A 20990-nucleotide genomic window follows, 5' to 3' on the forward strand; every position below is an offset into this window, starting at 1 on the left:
GAACGGAAATTAAACTAATTACTAATATTATCTAAGGACAAGTAATAAAAAGTAGGGTTTTCTCTAGTTTTGCAAGACTAGAAAACTTAAATATTTAACTAAGACTTAAGCTAAGTAACTAACAACTAAAGCAACAAGAATCACTAATTCAATAATTAAGGAGTCTTCTGTTTAGGTTCGAATCTTGTGTTCCTATGGTTGATTTTATGGTAAATGCTTCAGATTAAGTTTAATTGGTTATCGAGTAAGATGATTAGGTTCACGTTCGCTAATACTAATCCTTAGAAAATGATTAATTCAAGCAGTGGCCAGTTGTCTAAATTAATGAATTTCCTAGCTTATTAATTCGGGTTAAGTAAGACTTGTAGTGGTTAACTAAATTGGTCGTTCAACTAACCTCTTGATGATGGTTCGTCATACAAGCTCACACACTAACTTACCTATTTTCTAGCTAACCCTAGTTTCACGTTCGTTATTCCTAGGCATATAACTATGTTTTCACATAAATCACATGAGATTAGCCACTAAGAGATGTTCATGCAACTTAATTACTGATTTATTAGCAGAAAATAGTTATTGTTAACACATAAGGTTCTTTAACAAGCTTAACAAAACAATATTACCAAATTAAATTAACCCTAACCATAAAATCAATCCATATTCACAAAATCATCTACCCTAAACAGAAGATAAAGGTTTTAGTTCATAATTGCATTTAAAACAAACTCAAAAACGAGTTCAACTAGTTCAAACATGATTCAATCAAAAGATTAACTAAGAATAAGCTAGAATGTGCCTTAATCTTCCTCAAAATCGAATGTAGGGTTGATTCTTCAGCTCCTCACGGTCCAGCAGCACCTTCGATCGCAGCTTAGTCTCCTAGGGTTCCAGAGAGGTCCTTTGTCTCGGTCTTAAAGTCTTTATTTATAGTTTTCTGGAAACAGAGTTGACTCGTCGAGTCTAGGTACCGACTCGCTGAGTCCTTCATTAAAAGTCCGTGTATGGCAAGGACTTATATAGCTCGCCTTCGATCCGACTCGTCGAGTCAGGCATTGACTCGCCGAGTTCTTCTTGTTTTTGACATTTTCCTTCTTTATTTCAATTCCCGAACTTCCGATTGCATCTCCTACTTCCTTTTGCTTCCGAGCACATCTTGTGGACTGAAAATACAATTTAAACACAATTAAGTACCTTTTGTCCGTAAATTGCAAATAATTAGCCAATAAATAATAAAAATCTATACTAAATATATAGCTAAATATGCACATATCAAAATACCCCACACTTGACTTTTGCTTGCCCCCAAGCAAAACTGAATTTTAGCATACTAATATCATATAAGACAATCCCAATTAAACCCAGCCATTAGGTCAAGACCGCAACGCATGCATTTGTGTCTAAAATTTTCCTAAGGACCCCCCTCAATTCTAAATACTCACAATCCTCATAAACACTCGCCCACTTCTTTTGAACAATGCTCATTTTATGCATCCCTCCGAATCCATCCGCAGAAAACCTCCTAGCCTTAAGGTATTTTTGGTTGAGCAACCCAAGCATACATAATCTAGACAATTACAACCTTTTGATACCACTATAGAGCTTAATTGGAATTCTTCACTTCTTTGATATTTGATCTTTGGTATCTTCAACTTTTGAACTTTCGGAATTTTGATCTTTTGATCTTCACTTTGATTGCTCCAAAATACTTACAACTTTGTAATTCTCTCTTTTTTTTAACATGTATCTCACTTTTTTTTCACTCAAATCCTACATGCTTAAGCAGAGGCGCTCAACTTCAACCTTTATTGATTAAAGATAAAAATTTCCCTAGATACATTTCTGGTACACGATGCTAAACATATTGCATCCCTCAAACTAAGCGAGGTTGTGTTTTTGTCCCATGATTTCACTAGAATAAAGGAGGCCACAAATGCACTAGAATGTATATTGGTTCAACTAAACATTTGGGTCTTCATGCAATCATCAAACATAACACTAACATAGAATCCTAATTGTTTTTACCAAAATTTTCTAAATTAAGTCCTAGCAATTTATGAAAAAATTTCAAAATTATACCTAAATTAGGATTCTAATGTAACTAATATAATCAACCCCCTACCCCACACTTAATTTATTCAATGTCCCCATTGCATGTTATGCATGAAAAAGAAAACAACAAAGTAAAGAGGGAATTGGAACAAACTCCCCTGGGATAGTAGTAGCGAGGTTGATGTTTCTTCATGAAGAGATCCATCTTCAATTGGCTTTAGGCATGGGAACAGCTCATCCATGCCTTGGGTACCAAATCTCGTGTGGTACGGCTCCAAATATGCAGGAAAATAATCTTGAAAATCTTCAGGCATTAATCTTCAAAAATGCAGTCAAATGTCATGTAAAATATCATCAAATTAGCAGCTTTAGAGGTGGAATGACAAGCAACTCGTCGAGTTGTGTCGCGAAAATGGCAGAATTCATGAAATTGCCCTATGACTTGTCGAGTTCAGGATGTGCACTCGGCGAGTTCCATGCTGTGTGATAAAAATGTGTATTATGCTTCAAATCCGGTTTGGTATGCTGAAGTAGCATCAAAAAGACACTCATGCTCTTCTCTTCTTCAGTATTCACGCACTCTTTAACCCTCTCTAGAATCGGACTCGATACTTGGACTCAAAACTTCACTCTCTCTCGCCTAGACTTGACTCTTTCCATTTTTCTTTCACTCTCTAGACCCCTTGCATGCATACCCTAATTCAAATTCTGAGAAGAACCAACAGAAAACATAAAATAAAAAAACCAAATCCTACTTAGAAGTTCAAACAAAACGAATAAAAACAAGCAAACAAATAAAAATTGTTTTAACACAACCAAATAAAAAGGATAAATCTTCAATCTTCATCTTCTTCCTCTTCATTATCTTCTCTTACTCCACTTCCCCCGGCTTCACTCCGTTGTGCGTTTATTCACTCTTCCCAAGTAGGCACATAAGGAAATTCGCCCCCATCTACATGTTGGATGTTGAAATGATTAAACATTTGGATAAATGACCGGTTGGTGAAATTTACGCTCCTCCCGAAATCATCTTGGTATATCCTTCCCTCCACACTAAACAATTCATCGTGGATCTTATCTTCAACCGGAATCACTGGTGGGTCTTCACGTGCTCGTTCATGTCTCGGCCTCACCCTCCTACCCGACTCCTCGGTTCCTATCACTGCATCATCATGAGGAATGGCATAGTGGCCCCCTCCATAATCTTCAATAATTCTTGCCCTTCTAAATAGAATGACATTAAAAGGAGGGGTCGTGACCATTGTTATCAAATTCCATGCTCCTCTCTCCATTGACCCATATGATTTTGCTAGGCGGGTCACAAACATCCCACCATTGATCTTTGAAGTTTTTCGATCCTTGATCGCCCCCTCAGCTAAATAAGATGCTATGCAGTACGGAAGATTGTAGAAAGTATATGGAGTAATAATACTCCAAAAATAGAAAACATCAAGGTTAGGAACCTTGTCGTCATCTTTCCGCATGTAAATAGTATTAGCAATGAGGCGGTGAATCAATCGATGGGTAGGTGATCTTATACTCCCCTCTTGAGCGGATTTGGTGATATAAACCTTGTTTGCAATAGTATTCCACCAAGTGGAACCCACAACATCCTCCGGAAAATCCTTGTGACAATGCTCCAGAAAGGTGCCAAAACCTTCAGTGCTGACCAATTGCTGGTCATAAATACCCAACCTACAAGCAAGTTCCACCATACTACAATGGCAGAATTCACCACCAAGGCAAAAGGTAATAATTCCCGGGTTGTAATAATCGTCTCCTCCGCGGAAGTTGATGGTTGAGAAAAACTCCCAACACAACTCCTAGAACACCGATTCTTGGATACGAAATTGCCGGCTCCATCCATCACAAGTGATGGATACCCCATTATGCATAAATACTTTGACAAGAAACGGGGCCAACTCTTCTTCATATCGGGCTCTCCCGAACCATTCCCAATTTATTACATTTGGTACATAAATTTCGTTTTCTTTTAATTTCAACCATCTTCTTCTTCCACCGTTTCATCGTGGATACCGAATCAATTCTTGGAAAGTTTATCCAAGGATGATCCCCTTGGTTACCCCTAGAGCTCTGTCCACCTCTTGAAAACATTTTCTGCAAAATAACAAAATCCATACAAACACAGAAAACACAGAATATTAAAAAAAACAAAATTAGGACTGCCTTCAGGGACCGACTCGGCGAGTCCATGAACAGACTCGGCGAGTCATATGAACTGCTCGAGTCATATGTCTTATTTTTACCAACTCATCCAACAAAACTCAAAATTGTTTGCAGGGGTTTGTCTAAGGCAGTATATCAAGTATTAATTCATAATAAATTTCATCTATAACACTCCATTTAGACAAAATTTTGAAACCCCAAAATCCTAATTACGCCAAAACCGGGTTTGCAACAAAATGGGACCATTTTTCTGCAAAAATTAGAGCTTTAATAAGATTATTAACAAAAGATGTTACCTTGTGGGGAGAAAGTAGAAGAAATCAAAGAAAAATGAAGATGGTTGCTTGAGAGAATCTTGGCACGTCGAGCGGGTGTCGGCTGGTGTGAATGAATGTGTTTTCTCAATTAGGGTAAAAACCCTAATTTTACAGAAACGTAAAAATTATATTTTTTTTTCAGTAAATTAAATCGACTCGTCGAGTCAGGATATAGACTCGCCGATTCAGGTCGCGATCAAAACTTCCCTGATTCGTGTGGACTCGCCGAGTCATGGATGAACTCGTCGAGTCATAAAAAAATCGTAAAAATTTACCACACCCCAAACTCAGACCTTGCTTGTCCTCAAGAAATCTTTTATAGATGAAAATGAAGTTTTGATTAGAAAAATCCTAAGAAAACCACACAAAACAAAAAAAAACGAAAAAGGGAAACAAAAAAGAAAAGAAAAGCAAACTCTATTGACGGGTTGCCTCCCATGAAGCGCTTCTTTTTTAGGAGTCTTTAGCTGGACTCCATCCCGCTCTACGTCTCTGCTGCTTCCTCCATTAGGATCTCCTTCTTCAATTTTTGCACTTTATATTTTGTCTTGTAAAGACGGATTCTTCTCTTATATGCCCTCTTCAATTCTTCCATTCTCTTTCTTGTAGCACTTTCTTCAGCTTTACGCTTTATCCCTTTACCATACTTCTTCTTTTTCACGCCTTCCTTTATACGCCCCATCGTTTCCCTTCCTCCTTGATCTTCCTCGATTGCCCTTTCGGTCATTATTTCATCATTACTTGAAGGCACAAATTCTTCCACACTTTCAGCACATATTAAAGATTCCGGTGTTTTGAAAGTGAAAACTTCAAACGTAGTAGAGACAAGGGCACGAGGCTTGGTTCTTTTGCTTTTGGTTGACATCACTATATGTGATTCAATGGAAGAGTTATGGTTATCATTATTCCAAGTTTTAGTATCCCCTTTATCTTCTAAACTTTATTTATTCTCATCTTGGACAACCTCATCATATTTCACATTTGTTTCAAGACAAGCCAAGTGTGCATCCTTAAAATTGATAAAATCTTTAGCAGCTCCGCTTTCCTCAAGTAGAGTCTCCAAGTGATCAGGTAAAACGTGCACCTCTGGTCCATAAAGGGTACTCATTATTTGTAAACCAAAATCTTCAACAAATCGGGATTTTTCATATGTACTCGTCGAGTCAGGAGACGCTACTCGATGAGTCAGTGAGCTTCTAACACTTTTGAGGCTTTCTTGATAATCAGCTTCCCCGATCGCCTCTCTATCTCTTCCAGATCTCCTTCAGCATCAGAATTCTCTTCCAAAGATAATAAGAATTGTTTTGTATTGCTTTCTTGTAAGCATGCAAGCTCTTTTTCTAACAATTCATCATCCAAATTTATAGAGTAAATTGTATCTTCTCTTGACTTTACGTGCGTTTCCTTTTCCTTAGCTTCAAAAACCACCGAATTATCCCCCACTCTTACTGTTAGTGTAGATTCCCGCATATCTACCACGACACAAGCGGTATTCAAGAACGGTCGCCCAAGAATGATTGGTACTTTAAGGTCCTCTTCCATGTCTAATATTATGAAGTCAACAGGGAATACTAGTTTTTCTACCTTGATAAGAAGGTCTTCACATACTCCCATTGGATGTATTATTGTTTTGTCGGCCAGATGAATTTTCATTTGAATAGGCTTTGGGACCGGAAGATTTAGCTTTTGGAAGAAAGAATATGGTATAATATTAATACTTGCCCCCGAATCAGTCAATGCTCGTGTGGTCATTATGTTCCCAAATTGACAAGGTACGGTGATGCTTCCCGGATCACCCCTCTTTTCTGCAGTTTATTCAACACAATTTCAGCAACTTCTTCCATATTTCTCCTAGTTGTAAAAAGGTTTTTAAGCAAACTTGCATATTTTGGTGTTTGAACTATTGTTTCAACAAACGGAATATTCACTTGGAGTGCCTTTATGTGCTCCACAAACCTCCTATATTCTTGAATCTACTCATCAGGTATGGCTCGGCTCGGAAATGGCAAAGGGGCCCGGTAAGGTTTTAAAAAAGAGCAGTTTATGTCATCAGGTCTTGGACACGTCAAGTTCTTGTTGGCGACTCGGCGAGTCGAGTCGGGTTTACTCGATTCCCAGCTATTTGCCTCTTCTATTTGCACCTTGTTGGGATTCTTTTGGATAAGGGTCAGAGGAGTGAAAATTGTCTCAAAAGTATTGCTAGGAAGTTCACCGGGTGTTCTTTAGTTGATTTGTTGTGCAAGCTGGCCTAGCTGTTTTTCAATGTTATGAATGGATGCTTGCTGATTCCTAAGTATATTTTGTTGATCCATCATCATAGCTTGGTGCTCTCTAAGCATATTTCGTTGCTCCTTCATTTCAGCGTCGGTATCATTGTGCCTCTTCTCGGACGCATACGAAGTAAAACAGTGTCGCGAGCCACATTGGGGACATTAAAGTAGTCGGCTATATCATTGACCTCGTCTAGGTGCTTGTATGCATCCTTGTGATCCTTCCCGTAGAATGGGATCTCCTTAAGTTGCGCGAGTATGTGGCCTTTAAGTTCAAAGGTGGCAGTCGCGGGAATAGCGGGTTGCATGAGTCCCGGGTCGGTATCATCATGTATCCTTTTCTTCCATTCTCCCACGGGAACTTCATCGATGTTGGCCATGGTGTTGTCAAGCTCTCCTTCTAGGTCGCTTCCTTCTTCGTATTCGGATTCGTTACCGTACTCGAATTCGGTTTCGTTGTGGAATGTATCGTCTCCAAAATTCCCAAGATTGCTTCCTTCGCTCTTTTGTCTGCTAGACTCTCCTGCTTTCTTTCTCTTTTTCTTCCCAAAGACTGATTTAAGGTCCTTGAAGGGTGATTTCTTTGGCGGGTTAGTGTCTTCAACAACCTTGTCTTTGTTCTTTCTAAGAGAGGATTCCGGGTCGTCTAATGGGGGAATAAGAGATGTGTTGGATCCTCGGGTCATGTAATATCTGCAATCAAAACAAGAAACACGCGTAAAAAGAACAAAAATAAAATAAAAACAAAACTGGAAATCAGCTATGGACTCGCCGAGTAGCTTCGAGTGCACTCGGCGAGTTCAAAGCTAAAATAGAAAAAAATTTAACTAAAATTCTAAAAACAAAAAAAAATATTAAAACTTAACCTTTTAAATTACTTAAGAAATAACTTTGTGTAAGATAAATCTCACACAAAGGATCGATAAAACTAGCAATTAGTGCTAATTTTTGAACCGTTCCCCGGCAACGGCGCCAAAAACTTGATGTGTGTGAAACGAACTAAGTTTTATCCTACTTTTTGATTATGAATTAGACACACAAAGGCAGTGGACGTATCAATTGTGGTATAGTTAAATGAGTAGGGTATCAAACTTAGGGAACGAAAATTAAACTAATTACTAATATTATCTAAGGACAAGTAATAAAAAAGTAGGGTTTTCTCTAGTTTTGCAAGACTAGAAAACTTAAATATTTAACTAAGACTTAAGCTAAGTAACTAACAACTAAAGCAACAAGAATCACTAATTCAATAATTAAGGAGTCTTCTGTTTAGGTTCGAATCTTTTGTTCCTATGGTTGATTTTATGGTAAATGCTTCAGATTAAGTTTAATTGGTTACCGAGTAAGATGATTAGGTTCACGTTCACTATTACTAATCCTTAGAAAACAGATTAATTCAAGCAGTGGTCAGTTGTCTAAATTAATGAATTTCCTAGCTTATTAATTCGGGTTAAGTAAGACTTGTAGTGGTTAACTAAATTGGTCGTTCAACTAACCTCTTGATGATGGTTCGTCATACAAGCTCACACACTAACTTACCTATTTCTAGCTAACCCTAGTTTCACGTTCATTATTCCTAGGCATATAACTATGTTTTCACATAAATCACATGAGATTAGCAACTAAGAGATGTTCATGCAACTTAATTACTGATTTATTAGCAGAAAATAGTTATTGTTAACACATAAGGTTCTTTAACAAGCTTAACAAAACAATATTACCAAATTAAATTAACCCTAACCATAAAATCAATCCATATTCACAAAATCATCTACCCTAAGCAGAAGATAAAGGTTTTAGTTCATAATTGCATTAAAAACAAACTCAAAAACGAGTTCAACTAGTTCAAACATGATTCAATCAAAAGATTAACTAAGAATAAACTAGAATGTGCCTTAATCTTCCTCAAAATCGAATGTAGGGTTGATTCTTCAGCTCCTCACGGTCCAACAGCACCTTCAATCGTAGCTTAGTCTCCTAGGGTTCCAGAGAGGTCCTTTGTCTCGGTCTTAAAGTCTTTATTTATAGTTTTCTGGAAACAGAGTTGACTCGTCGAGTCTAGGTACCGACTCGCCGAGTCCTTCATTAAAAGTCTGTGTATGGCAAGGACTTCTATAGCTTCGCGAACCTTCGATCCGACTCGTCGAGTCAGGCATTGCATCTCCTACTTCCGTTTGCTCCGATTGCATCTCCTACTTCCGTTTGCTCCCGAGCACATCTTTTGGACTAAAAATACAATTTAAACACAATTAGGTACCTTTTGTCCGTAAATTGCAAATAATTAGCCAATAAATAATAAAAATCTATACTAAATATATAGCTAAATGCCTAAATATGAACATATCAATTCTGCTTTTCAAATAAGATGGAATTGATCTCTTAATGGATTAAGACTCTTATAAGACCCTTATTTTTCTGGAACCCTCTCTTTTCTCTAATCTCTCTTCGCACACGAAATTCACCCCGCACTAATAAAAAATTATGGGATTCGACTCGTTTCTCTAAAGCACACGACTTCTCTCACTTTCTCTTGTCTCTTTTTTTTCTTCTATCAATACTCTAATAAGTCTAGGACCAAAACAAACATTTGGTGGAAAATAGAAAACAACCATCACACAATTCGGTTACAAGTTTAAGACATACCAAATAAAAATAAAAACACACAAAATAAAACACACCAAAATAACTAAGAAAAGAAAATAAATAAAAAGGATAAAAATTATTCTTCATCTCCGCCGTCTCTTGCTCTGCTTGTCCCGGCTCCATCCCCTTGTTGTGACCAATACTCACTCCACGAAGGACAAATTGGGTACTGATTTCCCAAATGAGGTGGTTGCTCAATGCTAAAGTGTTGAATCATGTTCTCCAGAGTACCACCTATCCAATTCATGCTTATGCTCATTCTGTTAAAATACTCGGCCATCATCTCATCATGAGATGGTCCTCCTCCTATGGGTGTATTTTGTTGCACCGGTTGACCTCTCTTACATCTCCCTCTCACGTTCCTTCGTCCTCTTTGTCTCGGTTGTTCCTCGGGTTGAAAAAAAGTGTTCCCCATCATTGTCAGCAGGAATACTCCAATGTGAACCCATATTAATAATGGCATGCATGGATTCCAAATAACCCAAAGATAAATTGTCTCCTTCCTTGCATATCAAGGTACGAGTCAAGAGAGGCGTAAAAAGACCATAAGACCTCACCAATCTAGTGATAAAGTGTCTAGCTGCTATAGGGCTCCCGACTCGTGATGTTGCCACCGTACTTCCCAAGTAGCTAGCAAGATGGTACAGAATATCACAGCAAATAGCCTGAGCAATAATAGACCATAAAAAGAATAAGTTGATACTTGTGACCTTGTCTCCATGCTTCTTATGGTTGATGGAGAAAGTCACCAGGTGATGAAGGAGTCAGTGAATAGGTGACCAGATGTGGCTCTCTTGCGAAACACCCGAATGGAATGCCCCGTTCGCAATTGTGGACAAAAAATCATAACCATTCACTCCTGGAGGATACTCTCGCGCAGCCGCCCTAAAAAAGATGTAAAAAATTGGAGACCTTGTTTCATTTTGCTCATAAATGCCCATCCTCCAAGAAAACTCTGCGAGACTACATTCCCAATATTCTCCCCCAAGGAAAAAAACTAATTCCCGTGCAAAGTAAGGATCCGCCGTGGCTTCTTCAAATGAGACCGAAGCGAAACTCAACACATAATTCCTTAAACACCGGCTCGCTAATAGAAAATAAATTCTTCCACCCATTACAAATGAAAGAAAGTCCATCCCCAATAAATGTCTTTGTTAAATATGGGGTCATCCTCGCCATGAGTCCGAGTTCTTCTAACTTGGCCCAATAAATATGTGGAGAAATGGCGAATTCTCTGTTGTATAACCATCTTATATTGTTTTTAAAGTTAGTCACCACACTTTGAGGCATGTTAACTTGAAGTTTATATAGTGGGTGAAGGTCGAACACATTTCCATGAAATTTCTCATTGGTTCTTCTCGTTGCCATTTTCTGTAAAATAAACAATAAACAAAACCAAGGAAGTAACATAGATCAAATACTCAACAGATAAAGCACAATAAATTGTTTAAACCGAACTCACATCATGTGCTCGAAGGCCACGTCATGAGCTACGAACGACAGATGCAATCGGACCATAATCAAGTATCATGAGTCCAAAATTTTGCCAAGGGTTTTGTATAATAGCATTCTAATGTTCAAAAATCACACATGCAGCGACAGTTTCGCAAAATATATAACCAATTTCAACAATTAGGCCTCTAGAACAAACCCTAACTCTAAATGCACCAAAATAGCGAATTAACAAGATTAGAGAGAGGAGATATTAACGAAATCGAAGATTAAACATGAAATCGAGAGGAATTTGAAGAGAAACGATACAAAATCGAAGTGTGGGGACAGCCTCATTCGTTCGTGCGTGAGTGGTTGAAAAAAAATAGTCAAAGGTTTAAGATTATATATAAAAATGGTCCCCCCGTGTTTTTATAGCTCACGTCGTGAGGGGTAAACCTCACGTTGTGAGTTTTATACTGAGTAAATATCATCGGGAAAAAACTATTTCTCACGTCGTGGGGCTTAATCCCACGTCTTGGTTTCGAGATTTTTACCAAAAACATTAAATTTCTTTAAAAAAAATTCAACCACTCTTAAATTTAACCCCACACTTGATTTTTTTCTCTATCAATTAAGATTAAAATGACTATGATAATGACTTATCCTAAAACTTAAATAAAAATGCAACAATGAAAAATGCAAAAACTAAAAGAAAAATGGAAAAAATGCAAACCGAGCTCGGGTTGCCTCCCGAGGAGCGCTTCTTTTTATGGAGTCATGATCCGGACTCTGTGGCGCCCTACATGGTATTGGTTGGAGGTACAATCTCTAATTGACTTTTCTGTTGCTTCTATCTTTTCGTTTTAGAATCAGATTCCTCGTGTTTCCGCTTCAACTCTTTATTTCTCGCGGAAAGTTTGGGTTCTCCTTTTTCTTTTTTTCGTTCCCTAGCTTCAACATCCACCTTATCCAAAGTTGGCTTGCTCAAGTCTTATGTAATTTCTTCTTCTTCATCCTCACTTGAGAAAATAGTGTCTTCACTTTCTTCCTTTTCTTGAGACTTTGGTGTTTTAAAAGCGAAAAACTCAAAGACCATTGAAATTGAAGCTCTTGGCTTGGTACGCTTGACTTGTTCTCTTGTATGAATTTCTTCTTCCATCAATTTTTCTAACTCTTCAAGCTCATTTTCTTCATCCATATTGAACACTTTGTTTTTAGCTTGATCCTTCTTAAATCCATCTTCAACTCCAAAAGTTATTTCCTCATTTCCCACTCACAAGGTAAGCCTTGACTCACAAATATCCACCAAGGCTCGCGCGGAATTGAGTAATGGGCGTCCACGGATAATAGGGACATCTTCATCCTCCTTCATGTTTAGCACCACAAAGTCGATTGGAAAAATAAAATTTCCATTTTTACCAATATGTCCTCAATTATGCCTCGAGAATGAGTCACCGAACGATTTTCCATATGAATTGTCATCCTTGTAGTCTTCAATACTGGAAGATTGAGATATTCGTAAAATGAATATGGTACCAAATTAATACTCGCTCCAGAATCGGCTAACACAAATGTCTTCGTGTTATTTCCAAATTCACATGGAAGTTTAAGGCGTCTGGGATCTCCCATTTTCTTCGATACCCCCTCCATAAAACCATGGAACTTTGCTCACTAAGAAATACCTTGGAGGTCTTCTCTAATTGTTGGCGAGTGTCGAGGAGATCTTGCAGAAATTTAGTGTATTCGGGAACTTTGGCTAAGGATTCAACAAATGGGTATTGATTGGGATACCCTTGACTATTTGCATAAAAGTTTTATGTTCTTCTTCTAATGGATGCACTCTGGCTCGAGAAGGCAACAGTAAAGGAGGTTGATAAGTTTGAGCACACGAAATTTTTTTTGCCCAAACCGAGACCACGTCGTGAGGGTTAAATCCTCACGTCGTGAGGTCGGTGTTTCAACAACATTTTTTCTTCTACTTTCTTTCGCTTTGGCTGTAGATCGGGATGCTTCGTGTCTTCTTCTAGTGCTTCCAAAAACTCAGAAATGGTGTCTTTTTCAGTGGAAAGGGCCATGATATCTGGTTGCGGTTTATTATCGGGATTTGTAGGTGGTAACTGTTCATTAACTAATGTAGTTAATTGCTCGAGTTGTACTTCAATATTGTTAGTGGATGCTTGATGATTTCTCATGGTGGCATCAACTGCATCATGACGTTTTTCAGAAGCCTCCATGAACCTATGAAGTATCGACTCCAAGTCCACATTCTTCTCGGGTTGCGGTTGTTCTTTTTGGTAAAATCCCCGACCGGTTTTCCTATGTTTTTCTTCATTTTGCTTCTTGTACTCCTCATATGGCAACCATTCTTTTTTGGCTTCCTCCAATCTTCATTAAATCGGTCCCCACTCGAGTAAGATACTTGGGCTTTTCTATTCCCGTTTTCGTCCAAATGGCAATATTTAGTCAAATGTTACCCATTGCAAATTTCACAACCCACACGTATGGCGTGTATGGATTGGTCCATCTTCATCATTCTTCGATCCATGTTACTCAACATTGCCAAAACAGCTGCCATGTCTTCCGAAGCACCATTTCCTATTCCCCTTGTTTTGTATTACGAGGGTTACGATACTCCCTTGAATGTTTGGAAAATTCCTCAATTAGATCCTTAATTTCAGCAGGATTCTTCTTTGTTAATGGTTCTTGAGAATGAAGGAGTTGCCTTGTCGTGACGTTTACCTCATTATAGAAGATCGAGACTTCTTGTTGCACATTAAGATCGTTTTGGGGACAATTTCAAAGTAATCCCTTGTAGCGCTCCCATGCTTCGTACAATGACGCCCCCGGTTGTTGCTCAAATTTAGTTATGGTCCTTCTTGAGTTTAGATACCTTCGATGATGGGGAAAATTGTTGTAGGAATTCTCCACGCATTTGTGCCCATGAAGTGATTGCACCGGGTAGAAGTGCCTTCAACCAATCCTTTGCTTCTCCTTTAAAGGTGACCGGAAGCATCCTTAATAACATTGTTTCTCGTGGAACATTTGGGATGTTGAAGTAATCGGCGATGTCATTGACTTCATCAAGGTGTTTGTAGGCATCCTCATGATCTTTTCCAAAGAATGGAATATCCTTAAGTACGGAAAGGATGTGTCCCTTGAGCTCGAAGGTGGCTGTGGCGGGAATTGCGAGTTGTACAAGGCCCGGACCGGTGTCCTCTCGAATTCTCTTCTTGTATGAGTCCATAGAAATTTGTGTAATGCCTGCCATATTGGTTCTTGGCTCGCTTTTGGTTTTGCTTTCTTCTTTTTATAATTTGGTTTTGGGCTCGTAACCGGATTCCTTTTTGTTAGGAGTCTTCTCAAAGCTTTCAAAGGTGCTTTCGTTTTTCGGCTTGTTGTTTGATCATCCTACGTACTTGTCCTTCTATTTATGGAATACTAACTCTAGATCGTCAATTGGTGGTGTCAATGGTGTGTTTGAGCCGCGAGTCATATACTAATGAAACAAAAACAAAAACACAAACGTAAAAACGAACTAAAACTTAATAAAAAGACATACTGAATGATTACCACGACGTGGTCATTAATGCCACCTCGTGGTATAGCAGATAAACTAAAACATAATGCAAAAACGAAATAACTTTGGAGATATCAGATCTCACGTCGTGAGCTTCAAGAGCTCATGTCGTGAATTCAGTATTTCAGAAAAATTTAACAAGTACAGAAAATAAACTTCTGCAGGTTTTACCCTACAAAAAGGATCGATTAACCTAAAGCAATCAAATTAAAAACTAAATAGTTGTTCCCGGAAACGGCGCCAGAAACATGATGCGTAAAATCTATATGCTAGTTTTATCCAACCAATTAACTAACTATTACGTCTAAAGCAGTGGATCTAATCGCAAACAGTATAGCGCGAACAGTTGGGTATCGAACTCAGGGAACGGATTTAGTATACTAACATAACTCCTAGAAGATTATTCTAAAAGAAAACAATAGTTAAAAGGGGTTTGTATCCGATTTTTCAAGTTCAGAAAAACTTAAGCACTCAACTAAAACTGCTTTTACTCAATATATTAAAAACACTTTCGTTTAGTTTCGATTCCACATTTTTCATATGGTTAGTTACTATTTATGGATTAATAAAGTTGGTTACCAATTGTTATGTAATTAGCAATTTTGGTCCGATATACTAATATTTTCACCAATTCGTGTACTACTAAGTATGGTCATGCACAAGCAAACACATAATTAGTTATTAATTATAATTGGGCTATGTAAGATTTAGAAAACACAATTATGATCACAATTATGTTCTCTAGCACAGCTAAGTTGTTACTTTTATTACTAAATCTAGATGTGGTCACTCCTAGCTCTAGCTGTTTAATGGTCACTAAACTACTAGATAAACAAGTTCATGTAATTTAATGGTCACTAAGCTACACGAAACTTGAATTTAAGCAACAAAGTCACAAACTTTGACATACTAGGTAATTATAATCAAACACAATCTTAAATCCAACTTTATAAACTCCATAAAACAATAAACTGAACCATAGTCCTAAGGCTTCGTCTAGCCAAACAAAAGTAAACTAGTTTAGCTACTCATAGCTGAAATTAAACACAGAAGTTCATAAATAATTATCAGATCAAATAAACGCAAACCGAATATAGAGTTATAATCTTCAAATTCTTAATCTTCAAGTGATCTCTCCTTCCAAGGTATGTTTTTCGCAGGTTTCTGACCTCCAAATTCGTATTTCTCAGAATATCTCTCCCCCCCCCAAAAGCTCCTTTAATCGTAAGTGTAAAGGTATTTATATTGTTTTTGAATTTACGTGGCTCACGTCGTGAGATAGGAGTCTCATGTCGTGAGATTGGCGTTAATCCGTATCGTGCAATGATTCTAGCTTCCGCGTACTAATCTTCTAGAAGCTCTCTCCTCACGTCGTGAGCATTGATATCTCATATCGCGAGCTTGGTATTTGCTGAAATCTTCTTCTTTTAATCTCCAATCCTCCAAAGTTCCAATGCTTGTTACTTCTAGTCCTTATTCTTCAAGAGTGTCCCATTACGGCTGCAAAATACAATTTAATCCAATAAGTATCACATATCTTTGCAATTAACCAAAATATTACTTAAAATGTATGAAAATACTACCTAAAAATGTGTATAAATATGGCAATATCAAGTCTCATACCTAGTTATTAAAATATGAATCGGATAAACATACTTTCATCTTAATCAAATGCATGTTCATCAAAACCTAAAAACATCCCACGAGCAAACACAATTGAAGCTTAAACATCAGTTGCCATTGAGTCCTTGTGTTTCTCTGTTTTCTCTGACCACTTTAATCTTCTTCGTGATGCCACCATCATTTTCCACCAAAACATTTAAAAAACCTGATGATACAATGACCCTTTTCTGTCAACATCAACTCACCCATATTAGTTCTATTACAAGCCCTATAAAGTACAACAAAATCAAAAAGAAAATCTATGGGATTATGGCTATATTTCGCTGTATGTGGGGTTTTTTTAGGTGAATATGGTGGTCGTGAGTTTTTCATGGGAAGAGGAAGGGGTGATAGTGGTACATTTTATAGGGGAAAAGGGTGTAGAAATGGTGGCAGTGGTTAATTCAAATAGGAAAGGGGAGGGATCTTTATCGAGAAAACAGTTAGGAGTTACTAGAACTTCATCAGAGTAGATGGGGGGTGGATTAAGGATAAATGTGCGGGTCTTTTCTTCATTAAAGAATGTGTGCCAATGTGTTCCATCCTTTTGGATGGGACTAATATGGTAAGTTAGTCCTATTTGACTCAGCCAATATTATGTATTTTTCTTGTCACGTCCGCGCCAAATGCCTGTCAAAAGAGGCTTGTTTTGTTATGTCTAGTTCAGTACCATCCAACAAAAAGAAGAAGAAAAGTGAAATATGTAACAGATAAATGACATCAACTAATCGTATACTCATACTCTCTTTTCAGCTCTAATAGTATTCAATTTCTCAATAATAATTTGTTACTCAGTAATGATTTATCTCTCTCTCTCTCTCAATGTGATTTAGCTCTTTGTAATAATCTCTCTCTCTCTCTCTCTCTCTCTCTCTCTCTCTCTCACTCCCTCCCTCCCCACCATCATAATAAATCTTTCACTCAAGATTAAAATATGAATCGTGATCTGTCTCAATCATGATCAATCTTTGACATCCCTAATTTTTGTGGGGGCCGCAAAACATTTTCTTTATGCTTATTTAAAACAGTGTTTCCTTTTGAAGAATATAATAGTGCGAAATTGTCCCAAAACATTTTTATTGTAATATAAAATCAGCATCAAACATTTTCAAAGAAATATTTTTCATTAATATTTAAAAAACCCCCGAATGTTATAACTGGTACAGGAAGCATAAGCATAATCTAGTCGTTACAAGCCTTACAACTCTTTATTTTTTAATAGCCTTAATCTCCTTTAACAATTGGCAGATAAAATCACTTCTACCATAACCTTCTTACCGCTACTTGTGATAGAAATAAACTGAGTGAGTCTCAATTAGGAGCCTAGTGAGCACATAGGGTTTTTAACCCACAATAATATAGTTAAAATCTTTTAAATATATATTTCACACCAAATATTTAACTCGGTTATCCATTCCTGTTATTCTCACCCTCTGATCCTAAAATTCTAATCTGAAGGGACCTATCCTAAAGGATCATTGTAAGCAACAAGTATACAATATCGTTTCAGGGGTTCCATAAAAATATATGTCAATAAGGTACCCTTAGGGGAGGGGGAATAAAGTACATCAAATGAACGCATAGTTCATTAACACCTACAGATTACAAGTTTACCAATTTTCTACTGGAATGTCTAGAATAGTTTGTGGTCATCATCTATACTCTACTAGATAACTTATTCATCAGTACAATAGTACTAATAGTACTATAAAAGTCACAACCTCACATCTTTATTTTACTCTTCACAACCCTTTTCTACCCAACAATAATTTATGTATGATAAAATAAACAAATCAATACTTTTAATAAAACATGATTTAAACCTAGTAATATCATATATAAAATAAGCATCGTAAATACAGAAAAATAAGTACATATAGCATTTACGCAATTTAAATACTTTGCATCTATGTGTAAGATGAAAGTAACTACACACTTACCTGTTAAAGGTGGATGATTTGCGGAAAAGTTATATTTTTGACAAATACTTTTTGCTTTCCCTTTTAAACGACCTATAAATAAATATTAACAAACCTTAGTCATCGTTTTATATTTTTCGTGATTATAGTTATAGTTTATCAGATTTTATTAATAATCCCAAATGAAGCATTGACTTATAGCCGATAAGAAATAACCAGGTAAGATCGTATCGGATGTAGGATCCATTTAGCATATAACGATATGTTGTTTGGAAAATCCACTTGAAACACCTCATTGATCTAGCCTTGTCATCGTTCCCTTAAGTAGATCGATAAGTATAACAACTGGTATTACTGATAAAATTCTATTTATAAGTTTATAATTATGATTATAAACATAAATATACGTTATACTTAAAGCATGGTAAGCACAACACAACTTACATGTTTTTAATAGAAAATCGGACACTACACAGGAATAACTTCAAAAGCAAAAACTCTATTTCACTAGGCTCTCTAGTGGTCTAGATCTTTACTACTGAAACCTAAGAAGTACTAGAATTGGGCCTCAATGGTGCATGAGAGTTTGAAAGTGTTTGGAAGGAATTGAGCAACTAAACATGCAAGAAATCGCTTCGATGTGTAGGATTTTTCACAGGGTGTGTTGTATCCTGCCACGTGTCATGATCTGAGGCCTTTTCATGGGGTGGAAGGGTGGAGTAGGATTGTTACATCTACCTCCCTCTGGTGGTGCCACGTGTCACTCATCTGACGGCCTGAATTTATGATTTTTCTAAAATTCAAAACTTTTGCATACAGGCTCCGTTTCCGACAGTCTTTATATACACACCTAGCTATCAAAAAGTACGACAACTTTAATTTAGACTTCATAGGCTAATTTTCACTTTTTTTGTGTTTCGTTTCGAGGAGGCTTAGAGTGTAAATAACACAGCAAAATTCGTAACTTCTTCATACTAACTCCATTTTCGATGTTTTTATATCCACGTGTAGCTATTTCCGAGTACTACAACTTTAATTTAGATTGTTTCATCTAACAATCAACCAATTTTTATATTGATTTCTTTGTCGCACACTACCATACTATGTCACACTCGAAACTTCAAAAAAATCATAACTTTCTCATACGAAGTAAGATTTTGGCATTATATATATCAATGCGTAGATATCGACTAGTACTTCGACTTTCATTTTGATCACTTATATTAATTACCCATATATTTTTAATGGTTACTTTAGCCCTATTTGTTTTCAACCTCAAACACGGCACATGTATCCTACAAAATTCTAGGTTCAATCCAACCAATCTAAGATATGGAATCCCCAAGCAAAGTAATTAGATTTCTACAAGGATTGACTCAAATCGAGTCCGCTACGAGAGGTATAACGAATAAGCAACATCGAAACACTACTACCGGACACCCTAAACCAACCCAAACAATCATATATCTAAGGGTTTTAAAAATTACTACTTGCTAAAATATAGTATCAACATTCCCATTTGGTCAGCACTCATTTGTATAAGAGTTTTTGAATTTCCCAAGTTGACCCATGTTCAATGATTTGATCGTAAAACAAAATCCACAACTCCAAACGAGATAATATCAAACTGTCTGGAAACTATAATCGATTTCTCGCAACTTTGTTCTTGTGGAGATTTTGTCTAGTTCAAATAAGAATGGCCATATAGCCCTTGCAAGACAGGCCAAAGAATTTATCAATATTTAACTTTGAATCATGAAGTCGTTTTAGGATTTAGGGTTTGACTTAATCCATCAAGACCTTATGATAATTCGGTGATTGAGACTCAAATGTTCATTTTAAATCTTCTCATTCTTTCAGTTAAGTTATATAATCATATATGTAATTTACATTGTGACTTAACTCTTTTTCTTCATATCTTCAAATCAAATATCACTTTACATCATAGGTACTTGTGTCATGCAAGTCGAAGTAGCGAAAATGGAAATCTTGGAGTTTAGGTTTCGGGGGGAAGTCATGAGCCACTTAGAGAATTTTACTAGTTGGGTACACAAGTAACGAATGGGGTAAACCTCAGGATTAGGAGTTACTAGGAAACCTCAAATTTATTTAAATGGTTGAATGGTGATCTTGTATAGTAACAATTCAATAACATTATATGTGATAAATGATGGAAATAATGTTGGATATATAAACAAAGAAATTGATGTGTGTGTGTGTATATATATCCCTATTCTAATAAATGAATAGTTTTAATCTCCTTTTGCCAAGTGTCATCTAGTACAACTCCTCATTAATATTATGTCATGTGTCATGTAGATATATTAGGCAACTCATTTCAAAATTCAAATTTACATTTTCTAATTATATGTTAAAGTTGAAGTTATAATAACTTTAAATTTTTGATATATCTCTTAATTAATAATTTATTTAAAATGATTTAATTAATATAATTGATTAATAATTATAAATTATGAAAGTTTAATTAATTTTATAACCCGTGGTTCCCACAGGTTATAAACTAGTATATATATATATATATATATATATATATATATATATATATATATATATTACTGTTTGACTAATAATTTTTTTAAATTTTTTACTAAATTCAACAATATTTTTTTTACTAAATGCAATTAATATTAAACAGAAAAAAATTAATGTTTGATTTTCAACTATAAATGACTTTGATCTTATGTTCTATATGACTAGACCTCACTACATATAATCCATCAATTGAATATCAAGATGAATAAGTTCGTGATTCGTTACACATTTCTTGTGTTTCTCATCACCATCGGTAATGTCTATTATCTCTCTTCCTTTTTATTAAAAAAGTTTTAAATACAAATTCATAGAAATGGATTTTGTTTCTCAACAATTAGCATGTCCGAGTAAATAATATAAAACCCTTAATATTACTTTT

At 36.4% G+C, this 20990-nt stretch overlaps 1 non-coding gene across 1 annotated transcript; it reads left to right on the forward strand.

Moving 5' to 3' along the window:
* Positions 1–13676: 13676 nt before the first annotated feature.
* Positions 13677–13784, forward strand: LOC145118062 (small nucleolar RNA R71). Its single transcript, XR_013713046.1, has one exon. It is a non-coding gene; the product is annotated as a small nucleolar RNA R71 (small nucleolar RNA).
* Positions 13785–20990: the final 7206 nt, after the last annotated feature.

The sequence above is a fragment of the Lactuca virosa genome, chromosome 5 (assembly GCF_052849685.1).
Source record: "Lactuca virosa cultivar CGN04683 chromosome 5, Lactuca_virosa_CGN04683_v6, whole genome shotgun sequence".
NCBI lineage: Eukaryota > Viridiplantae > Streptophyta > Magnoliopsida > Asterales > Asteraceae > Lactuca > Lactuca virosa.